At 46.7% G+C, this 15,425-nt stretch overlaps 1 protein-coding gene across 1 annotated transcript in view; it reads left to right on the plus strand.

Moving 5' to 3' along the window:
* CWC15 (CWC15 spliceosome associated protein homolog) overlaps nucleotides 1-15,425 on the plus strand; it is a 206,603-nt gene that overhangs the window by 101,075 nt on the left and 90,103 nt on the right. The window lies entirely within an intron of this gene.

The raw sequence follows: 15,425 nt of genomic DNA on the forward strand, positions 1-15,425 counted from the left end.
ATTTCAGAAATCCAGAAGAACAGCCCTCCTGGGCTGGACCAATTGTCCATCTAGTCCTGCCTTCTGGTGCTAGTCGTGGCTTGTCAGATGCCCTTGAAAAGCCCGCAAGCATGGGCAATAGCCTTCCCCTGTTCATCAGGCAAGGCTGCGGACATTTCAGTGATTTGGGCACAATAGCATTCTTCTCTGCTAGGGGGTTGTTATTGCTTTGCCCCAAACCTAAACCTAAATAATGCCGTTTTCAATTAGCCTTAGTTATAAATAGCTTTTGCTGGACTGTGCCAAATGGCAGGGTTTGGGCTTCCCCTCCCTTCAAGATTTGCTTTTATCTATGTCTGCAATGAACAGAATGAGGTTTCTGTCTCCTTTCAATGAGCTACAGAAGGGCAACTTTTCTGTTGGTCTACTATAATGGTTTTGTTTTATGAGAGAGATCGTGGAAGTCCTTCCAAGTTGAAATGATGAACCAGACCGGGGAGGGGGTGGGGAGCTGAATTTGAGTCTTTTCTTTTTTTTACTACTTTCTTTGTCTAAGAATCGCTATAGTGTGATTGTTGTTTTTCAGGTGCTGAAATCATTGTTCACTGTTTCCTCCTGAAGTTGGAACTGTAAACTGTTCTTGCATGGGAGAAACTTCTATGGGTATATCTATCCTTCTGCTATTGGCTTATATTGGTTGAATGGCCATGGCCACATTCTAAATCATTCTAGGAACTGTAGCTTGAAAAGTCTTGAGAGTTTTCTTGGTTGGAGACCCCTGGCCTACCAGAGTTGCAGTTCCCTGTGAAAGAGCAACTTCAAACCTGCAGTATAGGTAAACCTGTAGAAGAAATTATGCAAATGACTGATCAGTGTGTCCTTGCAAAACATAAATGGTAATTGACTTGGTGGGGGTAGAGTCTGTAGAAGCTTCAGGCACAATCCAGCCAAGCTGGTGTTCTGTACTTTGAAGAATGGCTCCATCCATTCATTCTACTGCACATGAAGTCATTGTAACAATTGGCCAACAGTGTGCAGCTGATGTCCACATAAGTCATTTGTGCAGGTTCCATTTAGAAAAGGGCAGTACTGAATGCTGGAGTCAGACACACATTTGGCTAGCTGTGTTAAGATCAATCTGTCCAAAGCTGCTCAATAAGTCACATTGATTTTAGTAGAACAATTTACTGCTCACCCTGAAATCCATGAGACTTTGCCAGAATTGTGGCTGTACATAGGAGTTGGGATTTTTTTTGGGGGGGGGGGGGAGGAGAGATAAAGAGACCTGGATCAAGATGTCTAGGTCCTCACTGAACATCTGCAAGGTGGCCAAATGAGGAGATGATGTGAAGAAGATAATGGTTGAGCAAAGGAAAGGGGGTATTTGATCTTTCCCCTGAAACCCCCCTCCTCCAGCTAGCTTCCAGTTGTGCATTTCAGTGTTGGGAGAAAAGCAGCCATGTGTGTAGTATTGGGGGTGGGGTGAAGCAAGCAGGGGAGGCCTTAAACACCTTTATGCCTCCCTGCATGTCTGTTTGGATCTATAGACCCAAGCTGACTAGAATCAGTAAATTGAAACTGCTTTAATTTTGGTTCGAAAAGGTCAAGTTTGGGGTTTTTCTTTCTTTCTAAGTGAAGTCGGTGTTCTTACTGTGGAAACATTAGTGCCTTTTGTTGTCGGTGTTTCCTTTATGTGAACTGAGTGGTCATCGTGTGAGAAACAATTAAGCTTTGAATCTCGAATACAACATTGTATTTATTTCTTTGTGAAATATATATCTCTACATATTAAAAGGATCCATAAACAGAAACTTGATTTCACATGGTGCCAGATCCACATGTGGCTTTCTAGGTTGGGACCTGCCATTGGAGAAGCAGCTTGCGTCGTCCTTAGAAGTATAGTGGCAAACTTGAAAGTTATCAAGCCGGTTTTTGTGAGGCGGCATTTGATTCAAAGTATAGCATTTACATGGTCATGATCTAGTATATAGCTTTATGTATATACAGAATGTGATTTTGTTTAAAAAAAAATGTTGACATTCAGAGTAGGCATCTAAGCAAACATGATTGTACCTTATGCTCAGTGTACCCCTCTAAGCTCCTAAATGTGCCAAATTTTAAATGTGCAGAAATGTATTTTTTAGAGACAGAATTAGCACGTGTGAATGTGAAGCAATCAAGGTTTATTGCCTACCGGCCATCAGAAATGTATGTCCATCTTCCGTAAGCATAATTTTTTTTTCTTTGCTTCCTTAGTGTGACTTTAGGTGTTGGCAGCAAGCAACCTCCAGGGCTGAATCTTATCTCAGTGGTCATCCAAGGGGCAAGAGAAGAGTGTTGGCTAGTGACAACTGCGGGAACAGGACTTTGGCTGCCTCAGGATACCCTGAGGGCTCTTTGGAGCAGTACAGTGGGATCCAAATACAGTGAAGGAAGGAATGGGAGGGCAGGGCTTGGAACTTTGGCTGCTTCATGAGATGGGGAAGCTCTTCTGCTGCTTTTATTCCTCAGAAGCTATTCCAGGCTGTTGTAGAGGCACAAACTGAGTCAACTGTATGGAAGGGGTGTGTGTGCGCACCTAGATGCGATCACACAAGCTTAGCAGTTTCAAGGGGGGGAGGTTCAAATCCTGAGCCTTCCATTCCAAGCACAGGTGTAAGCACAGGAAGAGCAGTGAGAGGAGAAACACAGACCGATTTCTCACAAACCTTACGCCGCTCTCACACTCCTCTTCTCTGTGGGGGTTCCGTCAGATTTCACAGTGTCTGCCCCGGGGCTGCAACTAGCTTCACCTCTTTCACGTGGCAAACAGAAACCTCTAAAAACCAGTTTCTGTTTGCCACGCGAAAAAGGCAAAGCTAGTTGCAGCCCTGGGGCAGATAGTGTGAAATCCGATGGAACCCCCGCAGAGAGCAGCATAAGGCTAGTGAGAAATCAGTCACAGTGAAATAACATGAAGGGACACAGTGCTGGTTTTGAGTGCCCTTAGTTACTTACTTATTACTTCTAGGCCGAATAGCTTGGCAGCCTCTGCAAAGCAGGACGTCATATGCTGCAGAGCTGATACCGAGTGGGAGACGAGTGCAGCATCGTCAGCAAACAGTAGCTCTCGGATGAGTTTTTCCATTGTCTTGGAGTGTGCCTTTAGTCGCCTCAGGTTGAACAGGCTGCCATCGGTGCGATAGCGGATGTAGACTATTCGGCCTAGAAGTTAGTCTGAAGAAGACAGAAGTTCTCCACCAGCCTGCACCCCAGGAAGATTATCACCCTCCCTGCATCACTGTGGGTGAATCAGTTCTGAAGACAGTCCAGCAGTTCAGCTACCTGGGGTGCATCATCTCCTCAGATGCCAAGATCGACAAGGAGATTGACAACAGGCTGGCAAAGGCAAACCGTGCATTTGGCCGACTGCACAAAAGAGTGTGGAGCAACAAGCATCTGAAAAAAGGCACAAAGATCAATGTTTACAAAGCGGTTGTGATGACAACCCTCATCTATGGCTCCGAATCGTGGGTTTTATACCGTCATCACCTGCGACTCCTTGAGCGCTTTCATCAGCGCTGCCTTCGCACCATCCTCAACATCCACTGGAGTGACTTTGTGACCAACACTGAAGTCCTCAAGCGGGCAGAGGTTACCAGCATCGAGGCACTGCTGTTGAAGACGCAGCTGCGCTGGGCAGGGCATATTTCTAGGATGGAAAACCACCGCCTTCCCAAGATTGCCCTGTATGGCGAACTCTCCACCGGCCATCGAAATAGAGGAGCACCAAAGAAGAGGTACAAGGACTCCTTGAAGAAATCCCTTAGCACCTGTCACATCAACCATCACCAGTGGTCTGACCTAGCCTCAGATCGCAAAGCATGGAGGCACACCATCCACCAGGCTGTCTCTTCCTTTGAGAACACACGCATAGCTGGTCTTGAGGACAAAAGGAGATTGAGGAAGAATCGCACTGCTACAGGACCAACCCTAAATCAGACTTTTCCCTGCAGCCGCTGTGGCCGGACCTGCCTGTCCCGCATTGGTCTTGTCAGCCACCAGCGAGCCTGCAGCAGACGTGGGCTATTGCACCCTTCTTAAATCTTCGTTCGCGAAGCCAAGCCGAGAGAGAGAGAGAGAGAGTTACTTACTGTTCATTTTTTGAAGGAGGTTGCCTGTCTGATTGCATGGACAAAAACTGTGTGCATGGAGTCAGAACTTTAGGGCCCTTAGAAGTACCTGGTCAATCCATCCTGAAAACCCAGATCCTGCAACTGGAATAAATAATGACTTATGCCAGAAGCCTTGTTCTTCCAACTCTGTTTTAGGCAGTTCATAGCTTGGTGGGGGGCTTGTCCTTTGTAGGAGTTGCTGTATTCCGCCTTAAATTAAACATTCTGTGGTTTAGCCATGCAGAATTCCAAGCCCTCTAGGGAAGTTTCATTGTGTAGCTACTGCAGAAAGCACTGATGTGAATGTAAAAAGGAGGCAACAGAAGTCTTGAGTGGGTAGGACATCTCACCCAGACCTTTCCATCGTAGGACTCTAGGATGTATAGCAGGATTTCAAGGGTCAGGGAAGGAACCTTGCAGTTGTTTTTTTAAAAGCAGATCTGTTTATCTACTGTCACTGGAAACTTTAAGTTTTGCTTTCTACAATCACTGCGATTTGGGAAGTTTAAGAGGAGGAACCAAAATGACCCTTTGTGCTTCAGCTCCAGTTCATTTGGAATGTTTTTCCAAACAAGCGGTGGAATTTTCAGTATCTTTATCAGCTTCTCTGCCCAGTACTGTTTTCAGAAAGGAGGCCTCTGTAGGAGCTTGATGCAGATACAAAGCAGTCAAAGGAATTATTTGCTTTTTTAAAAAAAACCGTCATAGAACTGACAGTGCAAGGGAGAGATGCAGCCAGCCATTTCTAGAGTGGCTGGAGAAATTGAACAAAACTCTGTTTCCCAGTAGAGTGCTCTCTAGGTCACCAAACAAAACAACAGCAACAAAATTTTGTCCTCTCCGCCTGTGCTTTTGTGTGATATGGCAGAGCATGATTTTTTAAAAATATGCATTTTATGCTATGCGGTGAAGACCAACAAAGTTTTAAGACCAACGAAGTTTTATTCCCGGTATAAGCTTTTGCGTGCATGTGCATGAAAGCTTATACCAGGAATAAAACTTTGTTGGTCTTAAAGACCCCACTGGACTCAAACTTCGTCCTGGTGCTTCAGACCAACGTGGCTAAGCACCAAAACTACCAATCTGAGTAGACAATACTGGCCGTGATAGACCAAGGATCTGACTCAGTGAAAATCAGTGTCATGTGTCATCTGCGATAGCTGAAATGTCAAAAGGTTAAGCAGGCCTCCTGAAAAAGGCACAGAGGGATCTGCTAGTGCATTGGTAGCCTACGGGCAATTTAACAATCTGCTCATTCCAAAACATTTCAACTTCTTAGCCAAGGATAGGTGAGTTACAGGTAGCTGTGTAACAGACATATATGGCCTCCTTAATATCATGAATGTGCTGGGCAGGTTGCCTCCCTCCCACTCCCAAGCTGCCTAGAACAGAGTTCATGCTTTTTCAGGGTCCATGTGCATGATCACACTCCAAGTATGATAAGTGATCGGTTCCACATATTTACTGGGGTTTTTTAAACCCCGCATTTCCTCCAAGGGTAGCTCAGGGTAGCACGCATGGTTCTCCTCTCTAGTCTTATCCTCACAACAATCCTTTGAGGTAAGTTAGGCTGAGATTGACTGACTTGAGATCACCCAGCACTCTTCAGAGCCAGAGGGGCATTCTGAACCCGGGTCTGCTTGGATCTAGACCAGCTCTCTACCCATTGTACTGCACTGTCCCTCATCATACTGCCCTGCCCTGCATGAAGATGGCAAGGGGGTTGCCCAGATTGTCACAAACCCCAAATCTAGCTTGGTGCTCTCCTTTCCCATTGAGTGGGAGGAAGACTTCCCATAGCACGCAAAGCCGAGGCTTCTGCTCACGATAAGAAATGCACTTTTATTTGGCCCTCTTCCCTCAGTAGCCATAACCTCCGTGGGAGTAATCTCCATGGGAGGTCAGTAACCTCCGTGGGAGGTTTTTAAACAGATGGCCATCTGACAGCAATGAAGATCCTGTGAATTTAGGGGGAGGTGTTTGTGAGTTTCCTGCATTGTGCAGGGGGTTGGACTAGATGACCCTTCCAACTAGAGGTCCCTTCCAACTCTATGATTCCATGAAACATTCCCCCTCACCAGGGCTTTTTTTGTGCAGGAACACCCAGGAATGCAGTTCCGGCTGGCTTGGCATCAGGGGGTGTGGCCTAATATGTAAATGAGTTCTTGCTAGGCTTTTTCTACAAAAAAAAGCCCTACCCCTCACCATAAAGGAGCAATAAGGCTCCTCCTGTAGTTCACATAAATTACTCTCATATGCTACCTTGTGCACATTTAGGAAAGTCAATGAAGCTTTTTTAAGATTTCAGGAAGTGTGTTTATTTTTCAGTGCCCCCCCCCCCCCCCCAATACGTACACATGGTATTTGGAAAAGTCCTGACTGCTAAGTGATAGCGCTTTTCTTGTTAAGCCTGGCCACCCAAGGTGAGGTTGGATGGTGATGTCCCTCTGTTAGTGCCCGGAGAATAGCATAATGCTAAAGAACACAGAAGCCATCTATCCCTGACTTGCATTTGCAGCGCAGTCTGTGCTGAGAGCAAAATGGCTTGCTGTGCATGGGCAGATTAGCCGAGCGAATTGACCCCAAGTTGGAAAGCAGTACATGTAGCACACTGCCTGGTCTCCCCAGCTAACTCAAAAATTCACCAGTATTGACATTGCTTCTCTTCTGTCAGCTTCCCCACCCCCCACCCCCTTCACCTAGTGTACTTTTTAGAAGCTGTGATAGGCCTTTGTGGTCCTGTACTTTTGTTACTGTAACTTTAAGAGAAAAAAAAAAAGATTTATGAAGCTTAGGGCTGTGGCCCAAACTGAAGTGGACTGTTTGATCCTTCAAGATCTCCCACTCTCAGTTGCGCGTACTACATTGTGGCTGTAAGTAGAATAAGCTTATCGATGACGCAGTTTAGGAGTTGTACCCCTTTATAATGTCGGGGGGCCGTACGTTTGTGCGTGTGTGTTGCGTGAGGGCGAGAGAGGTGACGTGTTTATAGGCTTTAAAGTGTTGATTTTTTTTTATTTTTTTTCCTCTTGTTTTGTAAAGCAACTGACTCAACAAATCCATAGCCGCTTAGAACTATCCCTGCAAAACGACGTTTATCCTCCACGAGAGATTGCCTTTAAGTCGAGGGAGTTATATGGGGGGCGGGGGGCAGACTAAACGCACCAGTGGCCCTACTGCTTGCTTGGATGTGTTCAGAGGGATGCAGAAGCGAGCATGAAAGAGAACGAGGTGCTGATTCCCTCTGACTTTCAGGAAGCGCCTCAATCCCGGTGCGAGACCAGACTGGTTGGCCAACCAACAGTTCCGTCAGGGAGGCAGCCCCTTTCCCTGTTGGCTCCCTTGTTGTTGAGCTGTGCGCCGTCCAGCATCTGTAAGCAAGTACCAGCGGCTTGTGGCCAACCCATCCAGTATGTAGTAGAAAAGAGCAGGAGTTCAGTAGCACCTGAAAGATTTAACAAAATTTGTGGCAGGATAAGAGCCCCGTGGCGCAGACTGGTAAAGCTGCAGTACTGCCGTCTGAGCCCTCTGCTCACGACCTGAGTTCAATCCCAGTGGAAGCTGGTTCAGGTAGCCAGCTCCAGGTTGACGCAGCCTTCCATTCTTCCAAGGTTGGTAAAATTAGTACCCAGCTTGCTGGGGAGAAAGTGTAGATGACTGGGGAAGGCAGTGGCAAACCACCCTGTAAAAAGTCTGCTGTGAAAACATTGTGATGCGACGTCACCCCGGAGTCAGAAACGACTGGTGCTTGTACAGGGGACTACTTTTACCTTTTTGTCAGTCACTGCTTCAGATATAAGCTCATACCCTGCCACAGATTTTTAGTCTGCTGTTAAGTGCTGCTGAACTCTTGCTGTTCTCTGCTGCTACAGACAGACTAGCACTGCTACCCATCTCGATGTACATCCTATATGTATTCCTGTCCTCCTGCTTCCTAAATTGAGCTCTGAGGAAGCCGGCTAGAGCTTAAGTCTCTTTCGTTTTGCCTGCTGGCAACATATACAGTAAATTCTCAAATGGGAGGTTGTCTTCGTAGGGCAGGTTTCACCCGCAGTTTGCTTATTGCCTCTGTCTGTCTCTCCGATGTATTCTTAGCTATGAAAGGGGAAAGGAACAGGGATTTAACGTATTTCTGTGGGAAAGTATCAAGGGTGGTAACTCGTTCTGTTTTGTATTGGGACAAGCCCAGGCTGGACTCGGTGCAACACGAGAGCTGCGTGGGGAGCACCTTTTCCTGTACCCACGGGGAGGGTGCTTCCCTACAAGAGTGTGCCTTAGGTGCTTGCGTGAATCTTAGACACTCTAATCCTCTTCCCCTCAAAAACCATTTCACATGGGTTGCTAGTGTATGACTTGAGCCGGACTCTAACCTTTAACAGTGGCCGAGGCAAACGAGAAGAGCTCGCATAGTGCCCACCCAAAGACTCGTTTAAGCTGGGCTACCTGGCAACACAAAGTGGATGCCCCCTTTGAACAAGATGCTGGGCAAGTACAGAATCCAGCAGGTGAGCTCTTCTGGCTTAGCCACCATCAACGCCTTTTGAAACTAGGCCTCAGGTCCTCGCACAGACAGAACAGAGGCGTTAGCTAGCATAAACAGAACTCTCTTGCATAGGTGGATTTGGGGATAAGCCCCAGTCCAGTTGGCTCAGCTTACGTGATCCTCCCTTCCTTCTCTAGTTACTCAACTTGAATTGTATCTGAACAGATGCTGAAGGAACTTTTTATTGAGCTGAGACGCGGGGGGTGGGTGGAGAACCCAAGTATTTTTCAATAAAGGAATTTATGTGTGTGTATTAACCTGTTAACAGCAATTCATAAGATCTGCACTTTTTATGAGGTTTTGAAAAAAAAATCTATTTATAGGTACGGAACAATGGGGTTTGTTAAAACTGTATAGCGTTTATACTTGCTGAAATTTCTTTCATTGTTATCAGTAGGAATGTTATTGGTTCAATAAAACTGGCAAAAAACCCCACTCTGTAATGTGTGTTTTTAATTTCTTCTGGTCAGCGAGGCTTTCTCCTGAAAGGGGGTCTCCTAAACCTTGTCCAGTCCAGCCTTCTGTCTCCAGTAACAGTCGGCCAGAAACGACCGGGAGCGGGACAGTGTAAAAACTGTTGCTCGCTCCCAACATCTAAAGTTAGCCTGCTTCCAATCATGGAGGGTTTGTTTGGCTTCTCAAGTTCAGTGGCAGCCCTTTCTTCCATGACTTTATCGAACCTTCATCGGAACTATGCGAGTGACCATCACCACCACACATCTTGGGAGTGAGTTCCACGTATTCCCTTGTGTGATGGGCAAGAAACATTTCACCCTATCCCTTGTACCCAGGGGTGGCCAAATTTGCTTAATGTAAGAGCCACTTAGAATAAACGTTAGATGGTTGCGAGCTGGAAGGAAGGAAAGTAGATGGCGAGAGATGGAAAGAAGGCAACTTTAAATGCATTATCTAAGCCACCAGCTGGCTTGGCTTGGAGAAGTGATTTAAAGAGAGAAATGCCTTCTCCAAGGTGGCTGACAGGGTGGTGGATGCCGCAAGAGCCACACAATATCTGTGAAAGAGCCACGTGTGGCTCCTGAGCTGCAGTTTGGCCACCCCTGCTTGAACCTCTCTCCACTCAAGACCACTGGCCTTGTTATCCAGGCATGTTGGGTTACAGAATTCTGTTCCTTAAAAGGCAGCAGCACTCAGTCACTCTTCTACCTTTCTGTGCTGCAAAGGAGCTGTTTTAGGCACAACAATGTGATAGCTACTACAGGCCTAACGAAGCTAAGCACTTCTCAGACCTGTGACTGAGCACCTGTTTCCCACTGTGATTCCTTGAACTTAAAAGGGCATAGCTTTCAGCTGGACTGTGCAGGTCCATCCTAACAGAATCAGTAGCTACCAGCAAGGATGTGGCCCACCCACAGTTAAAATTACTGTATGCTTTTCCTCATTGGAACATTAGAGGGCGATAAAGCGTTAGAATTTCTAGCCCAAGGCTTTTGAGCTAGGCTTACTTGATCCAGTGAGTGATGTGTTTGTTAACTGGAACATGTATAAAAGTCTCGCTGTTTGCAGAATGATCTGGGGTGATTGTTCAGAAACTGAACCACTGAAGTTTTTTTAAAAAAATTCTGCACCTACGCATTTGGTGCCCTAACCACTCAAGTACTGGCAGCCCTTGTGAAACAATGTACAGATTTTTGACATTACGAATGTGTCCCTTGCAGGATCCTACTTGGTGTCAGAGAAAAATGGATTAACGTGGAGATGGGCTGTTGAGAGCATTTCCATCCTGCAAGGACTTTGCAAGGCTGGATCTGTGCTTGCTACAGTGACCCTATCATTTGCTGTTGCTGGTTTCTCTCCCCCCCCCCCCTCTTGTCCTCACTTTGTTCTGCATAGGACATGTACACTTTGCTGGGTTCATTACACCAAGAGGTTTCCTCCAGACAATGCTTGCTTTCTACCCAGACTTCTGCCAGAACTGAATAAACCTCCTTTGCTGACACCAGTTTATTCACAGCAGCATGTGAAACAACATTAGAATCATAGAGTTGGACGGGATCCCTAGGGTCATCTAGTCCAACCCCCTGAAGGAAATTCACAAATATCTCTCCCCCTAAGTGTACAGGATCAGCATTGCTGTCAGATGGCCATCTAGCCTTTGTTTAAAAATCTTCAAAGAAGGAGAGCCCCCCACCTCCCGAGGAAGCCCGCTCCACTGAGGAGCTGCTCTAACGGTCATGAAGTTCTTCCTAATGTTGAGCTGGAAATTCTTCTGAATTAATTTCAACCCATTAAACTGAATCGGACCACTAGTTCTATCAAGGTCAGTCTAGTATACTCTGAACAGCAGAAGAAGAGGCGACTTCTCTCAGAGCAGCTTACAATCTCTTTTCCCTTTCTCTGCCCACAACAGACACCCTGTGAGGTAGGTGGGGTTGAAAGAGCTCCAGATTAGAATCCACGCTCTAAACCACTACACCAAACTGGTTAGAGGACTAGGTAGAGGATTCAAGTCTTCCATGTCACAATGTGATCCTCTTAACTGGAGATGCCAGAGATCGAACCAGAGCCAGTCTGCGTGCAACACCAAGAACTCTGCTGATCTTCTTACAGATACATTCAATAAATGATAGGTTTCTCAGTGGCAGTTAGCCTTGTTGTTTTGGGTAGCATCCATGTGCAGCAGCAGTTTAGCATAATATCCTTCTGGGAAGAAACGGAGCTGGCTGTCTCCATAATGCCTTTCTTGTCATTCTTCCTAGAAGCTGGTTGTTAAGGGGGACAATACTGGCCTAGAAGAACTTTTGCTCCAATCCAGCACAGCAATTAGTGACTTGCCCAGGAAGGAAAAGTCCTGTGTTTCAGCCAACTACCATTCTAACATGAAAATTATTGAGAGAACAGCATACCATTGACACCAAAACGGACCTACTGGCAATCCATGCAAGGGGGTGTGTCCCTTGCACAATAGCTCATGCTGCAGATCTGGGAAAGAATGAGTCTCAATCCTTTTCTTTGTCTTCCTTTTCTTAGTCTTCCATAAAAGGGAGACTAAAACATCACCCAGACACAGCCAGGTCCTGTGTCTATAAACAGACTGCTTCTGAGCATTCCAGATCATTCAGTTTGGTGCCAGTTTGATGTAGTTAAGTGTACAGACTCCTATCTGAGAGAACCGGGTTTGATTCCCCTCTCCTCCACTTGCAGCTGCTGGAATGGCCTTGGATTAGCCGTAGCGCTTGCTGGAGTTGTGCTTGAAAGGGCAGCTGCTGTGAGAGCTCTCTCAGCTCCACCCACCTCACAGGGTGTCTTTTGTGGAGGAGGAAGTTAAAGGAGATTGTAAGCCGCTTTGAGTTCAGAGAGAAGGGCGGAGTATAAATTTGCAGTCTTCTTCAGCTGTCCACACCTGCAGGCCCTTTTGCCTGGTGGTGGGTAAGTTTGTTAAGACGCTGGTGTACCGGATGAGATAAAGAAGCTGTGCTTTGCTGGATCAAGCTCTGGTCAAGTTTACCCCACTCTTTTAGCTGATGACTGCTTGAAATAATGCTAGATAGCTCTGGAGGACACCATCAGTTTCTATGCCCTTTTCTAGTTCAGTTTCTAGTGTGCGGAATCAAAACATTTGCAAATTTTACCAATGTTTGCAGGTTGCACCCTCTCTTCAAGGTCAGAAAGCCAGGCTATAAATTTTGTCAGTAAATAAAATGCCTCGCAAGCCACTCAGAAATACTGGTTCTACACCATACCACTCCAGGCTGCCAGGGAAGGGAAGTCACAAACTTGCCCTTTTGCCCTTATCTACTCTAAATCCAGGCCTAGAAACTTGCTCCTCTTCAAAACTTTAGAGTGTTCAGAATGCTGACTACACACATGGATTGCTGCAGTTTTGTTCCTTTATTTAAGCCACATGGGATGGTTTGAGAAGCCGCTGTTACAGTAGTAGGAAACACTGCCAAGTTGCAGACAACTTAGAGCGACCCTGTACAGTTTCCAAGGTAACAGATGAACCGAGGTGGTTTGCTGTCACTTAAATCGACACCGCAACCTCGGACTTCCTGGACAGTCTCCCATCCAAGTTCTAGCCGGGGATGACCCTGCTTAGCTTCCAGGACAAGGGTGGCCAAACTGTGGCTCGGGAGCCACACATGGCTCTTTCACACATATTGTATGGCTCTTGAAGCTCCCACCAATCCCTTGGCCAGCTCGGAGAGGGCATTTCACTTTTTCAATCACTTTGCCAAGCCAAGTCAGCTAGCAGCTTGGAGAATGCATTTAAAGTTAAAAGCTGCTTTCTTTCTACCTCTCCCTCCCAGCTCTCATGCATCTGATGTTTATTCTCTGTGGCTCTTATATTAAGCTAGTATGGCCACCCCTGTACCAGGACCTGATGAGACTGGGCTAGCCTGAGACATCCAAGTCAAGGCAAAGCTGTTACATTACTGTATGAAAACCGGGCCGTTTCCTTTCCCTCCATTCACACCTGCCAAGAGCCACCACAGTGCCCCCACCACCAGGCAATTATTCCACCCCAGCATCCTATGAAAACTAACTGCGTGACTTGGCCGGTTCCTCCATGGTCACTAGGGTCCCTGGGATCTGGTCCCTCTTCCCACCAACCCTGAAAGTTTCCTGAAAAACGGAAGCATGGGAGGCCTGGTTTGCTTCATCACTGCCATCTTCAGTAACAAAATGCTGAACCAGGTGAAGTTCCATCTGGCAAGCATGTGCCTTATAAAATTAAGGGAGGGTTGATCAGGAACGCACAGTGGCCATTCTGATGAAGAATGCTTCCAGCCCTTACCAACCTGGGTCTTTAATTCAGGATTTTCTGTAGGAAACTGCTGGCTCTCTGGAGAGGAGAAGGGAAAGGAAAAGGAGAAAAGACTGGATTTCAACCCCGCCCGTCACTTGGAGTCTCAGAGTGGCTTACAATCGCCTGTTCCTTCCTCTCCCCACAACAGACACCTTGTGAGGTAGGTGGGACTGAGAGACCTCAGAAAACCGCTCTTGAGAGACCAGGTTTGCTGAGAACTTGTGACTGATCCAAGGTCACTCCAGCAGCTGTATGTGGAGCCGTGGGGACTCAAACTTGGCTCTCCCAGATTAGAGTCTGTGCTCCTAACCACTACACCAAACTGGCTCTCTTAAGTACAGCTTACAAATGCACCCTCAGAAGCAAGGCCTCTCTCTTGAAAAATGCAGTGCTTGTGCTAGAAAGACAACATGCAATTCAGAACCCACCATTTCTGCCCCGCTCCCCGGTCAGCTTCAAAAGGCAATAGGCTCTTCTTTACTATGAATGCATTGGTCTTGTCAGCCACCAGCGAGCCTGCAGCAGACGTGGACTATTGCACCCTTCTTAAATCTTCGTTCGCGAAGCCAAGCCGAGAGAGAGACTATGAATGCAGATGAAATGCCCTACTTTTACTTTGTCTTCAAACACAGCTTTGCTTATTGGCCTCCAACCACCACCAAGTCTCCAGGACAAATGCTTAGTCTCCAGCTTTCTTAACATAAGGACCACCACATTTATTTATTTATTTGCGATACATTTATATCCCGCCCATTCCATACAGACTCAAGGCAGCCAGCAGCATAAAGGCGGTTAACAACATTTACCCTTTGCTTTTGACTCTACAACAGGGGTGGCCAGGGGTAGCTCTCCAGATGTTTTTTGCCTACAACTCCCATCAGCCCCAGCGAGCATGGCCAATGGCTGGGGCTGATGGGAGTTGTAGGCAAAAAAACATCTAGAGAGCTACCGTTGGCTACCCCTGCTCTACAAGGGTCCTGTGCCTCTCATTTAGTCTGGATTGGATTTAATTGCTGCTTTTTTACATTCAGAAAAGGGAGAGCCCAGGGGGTGAAAATAAACCAGTATAGACTGGCACTGAGTACTGGCAAGAAAGTCATAACCTTGCATCTTCTGCTTCAAGTTCTCCAAGAGACAATATTAGAAAAACAAATCAATTTCACAACTAGAAGAACCCCGTTCTCTGTCTTCCTTCGTCCCAGCAGTCCTCAGCAGAATATAAAAGAACATGAAAGGGTGTTTTGCACTCAACACTACCTAATCCTGAGGCCCCCAAGATGGTGCCTGTAGGTGTCATGGTGATCTCATGCACTTTTTGAAAGTGGGAGGGGCCAGATGTGGCTTTTACCCAGCCTGAAAAATGAAGACTGATACTCCCGAGACAAGTTTCTAACTAGCTCAGTATGTATGCTATATGTGTGCGTGCAAGAAAATATTTTTAAACATGTTCATTCTAAAAGACATCCTGATAAACAGAGCACCTGCCTGAAATCTTGAAGTCTTACTGAGCAGAGTACTGAGCAAGCCTTGAATTCAGCAGGAGCTCACAGCAGCACAGCTCCTGAAGCTTTCTGAGGGTTCCCCCTCCTCCTCCCCACCTTGTCCATTGAATAGGAGGTACAGCTGCATAACAATCTCTGGATTAGGAGAGCAGGTAGCCAGCCATCAGGAGCTTGGCCACACCCCCAGCAGCCCTCATTAACCTCTGGAGAAGTCCATGCAACCCTTTCTCCACTTCTTATATGATTTTGGTTGGTGGGTGACTTGCTGGCTTTTTGACTGGGGGGGCGTGGCCAAGGAGAGCCCCAGGTGAGTGAGGCCCCAGGTGAGTGAGGCCTGCTTGGGCTGGCTGGACCTCTAATTAGCCCAAGCAGGCTTCACTCACCCAAGGCTCTCCTTTCTTGCATCTGGTTGTTTTTGGTTGGTGGGGGGCAGCACATGCTAATGAGTTATGCTAATGAGGTCCACCACCTATTTTTCA

This window comes from Heteronotia binoei, chromosome 3, assembly GCF_032191835.1.
Source record: "Heteronotia binoei isolate CCM8104 ecotype False Entrance Well chromosome 3, APGP_CSIRO_Hbin_v1, whole genome shotgun sequence".
In the NCBI taxonomy this organism is placed as follows: domain Eukaryota; kingdom Metazoa; phylum Chordata; class Lepidosauria; order Squamata; family Gekkonidae; genus Heteronotia; species Heteronotia binoei.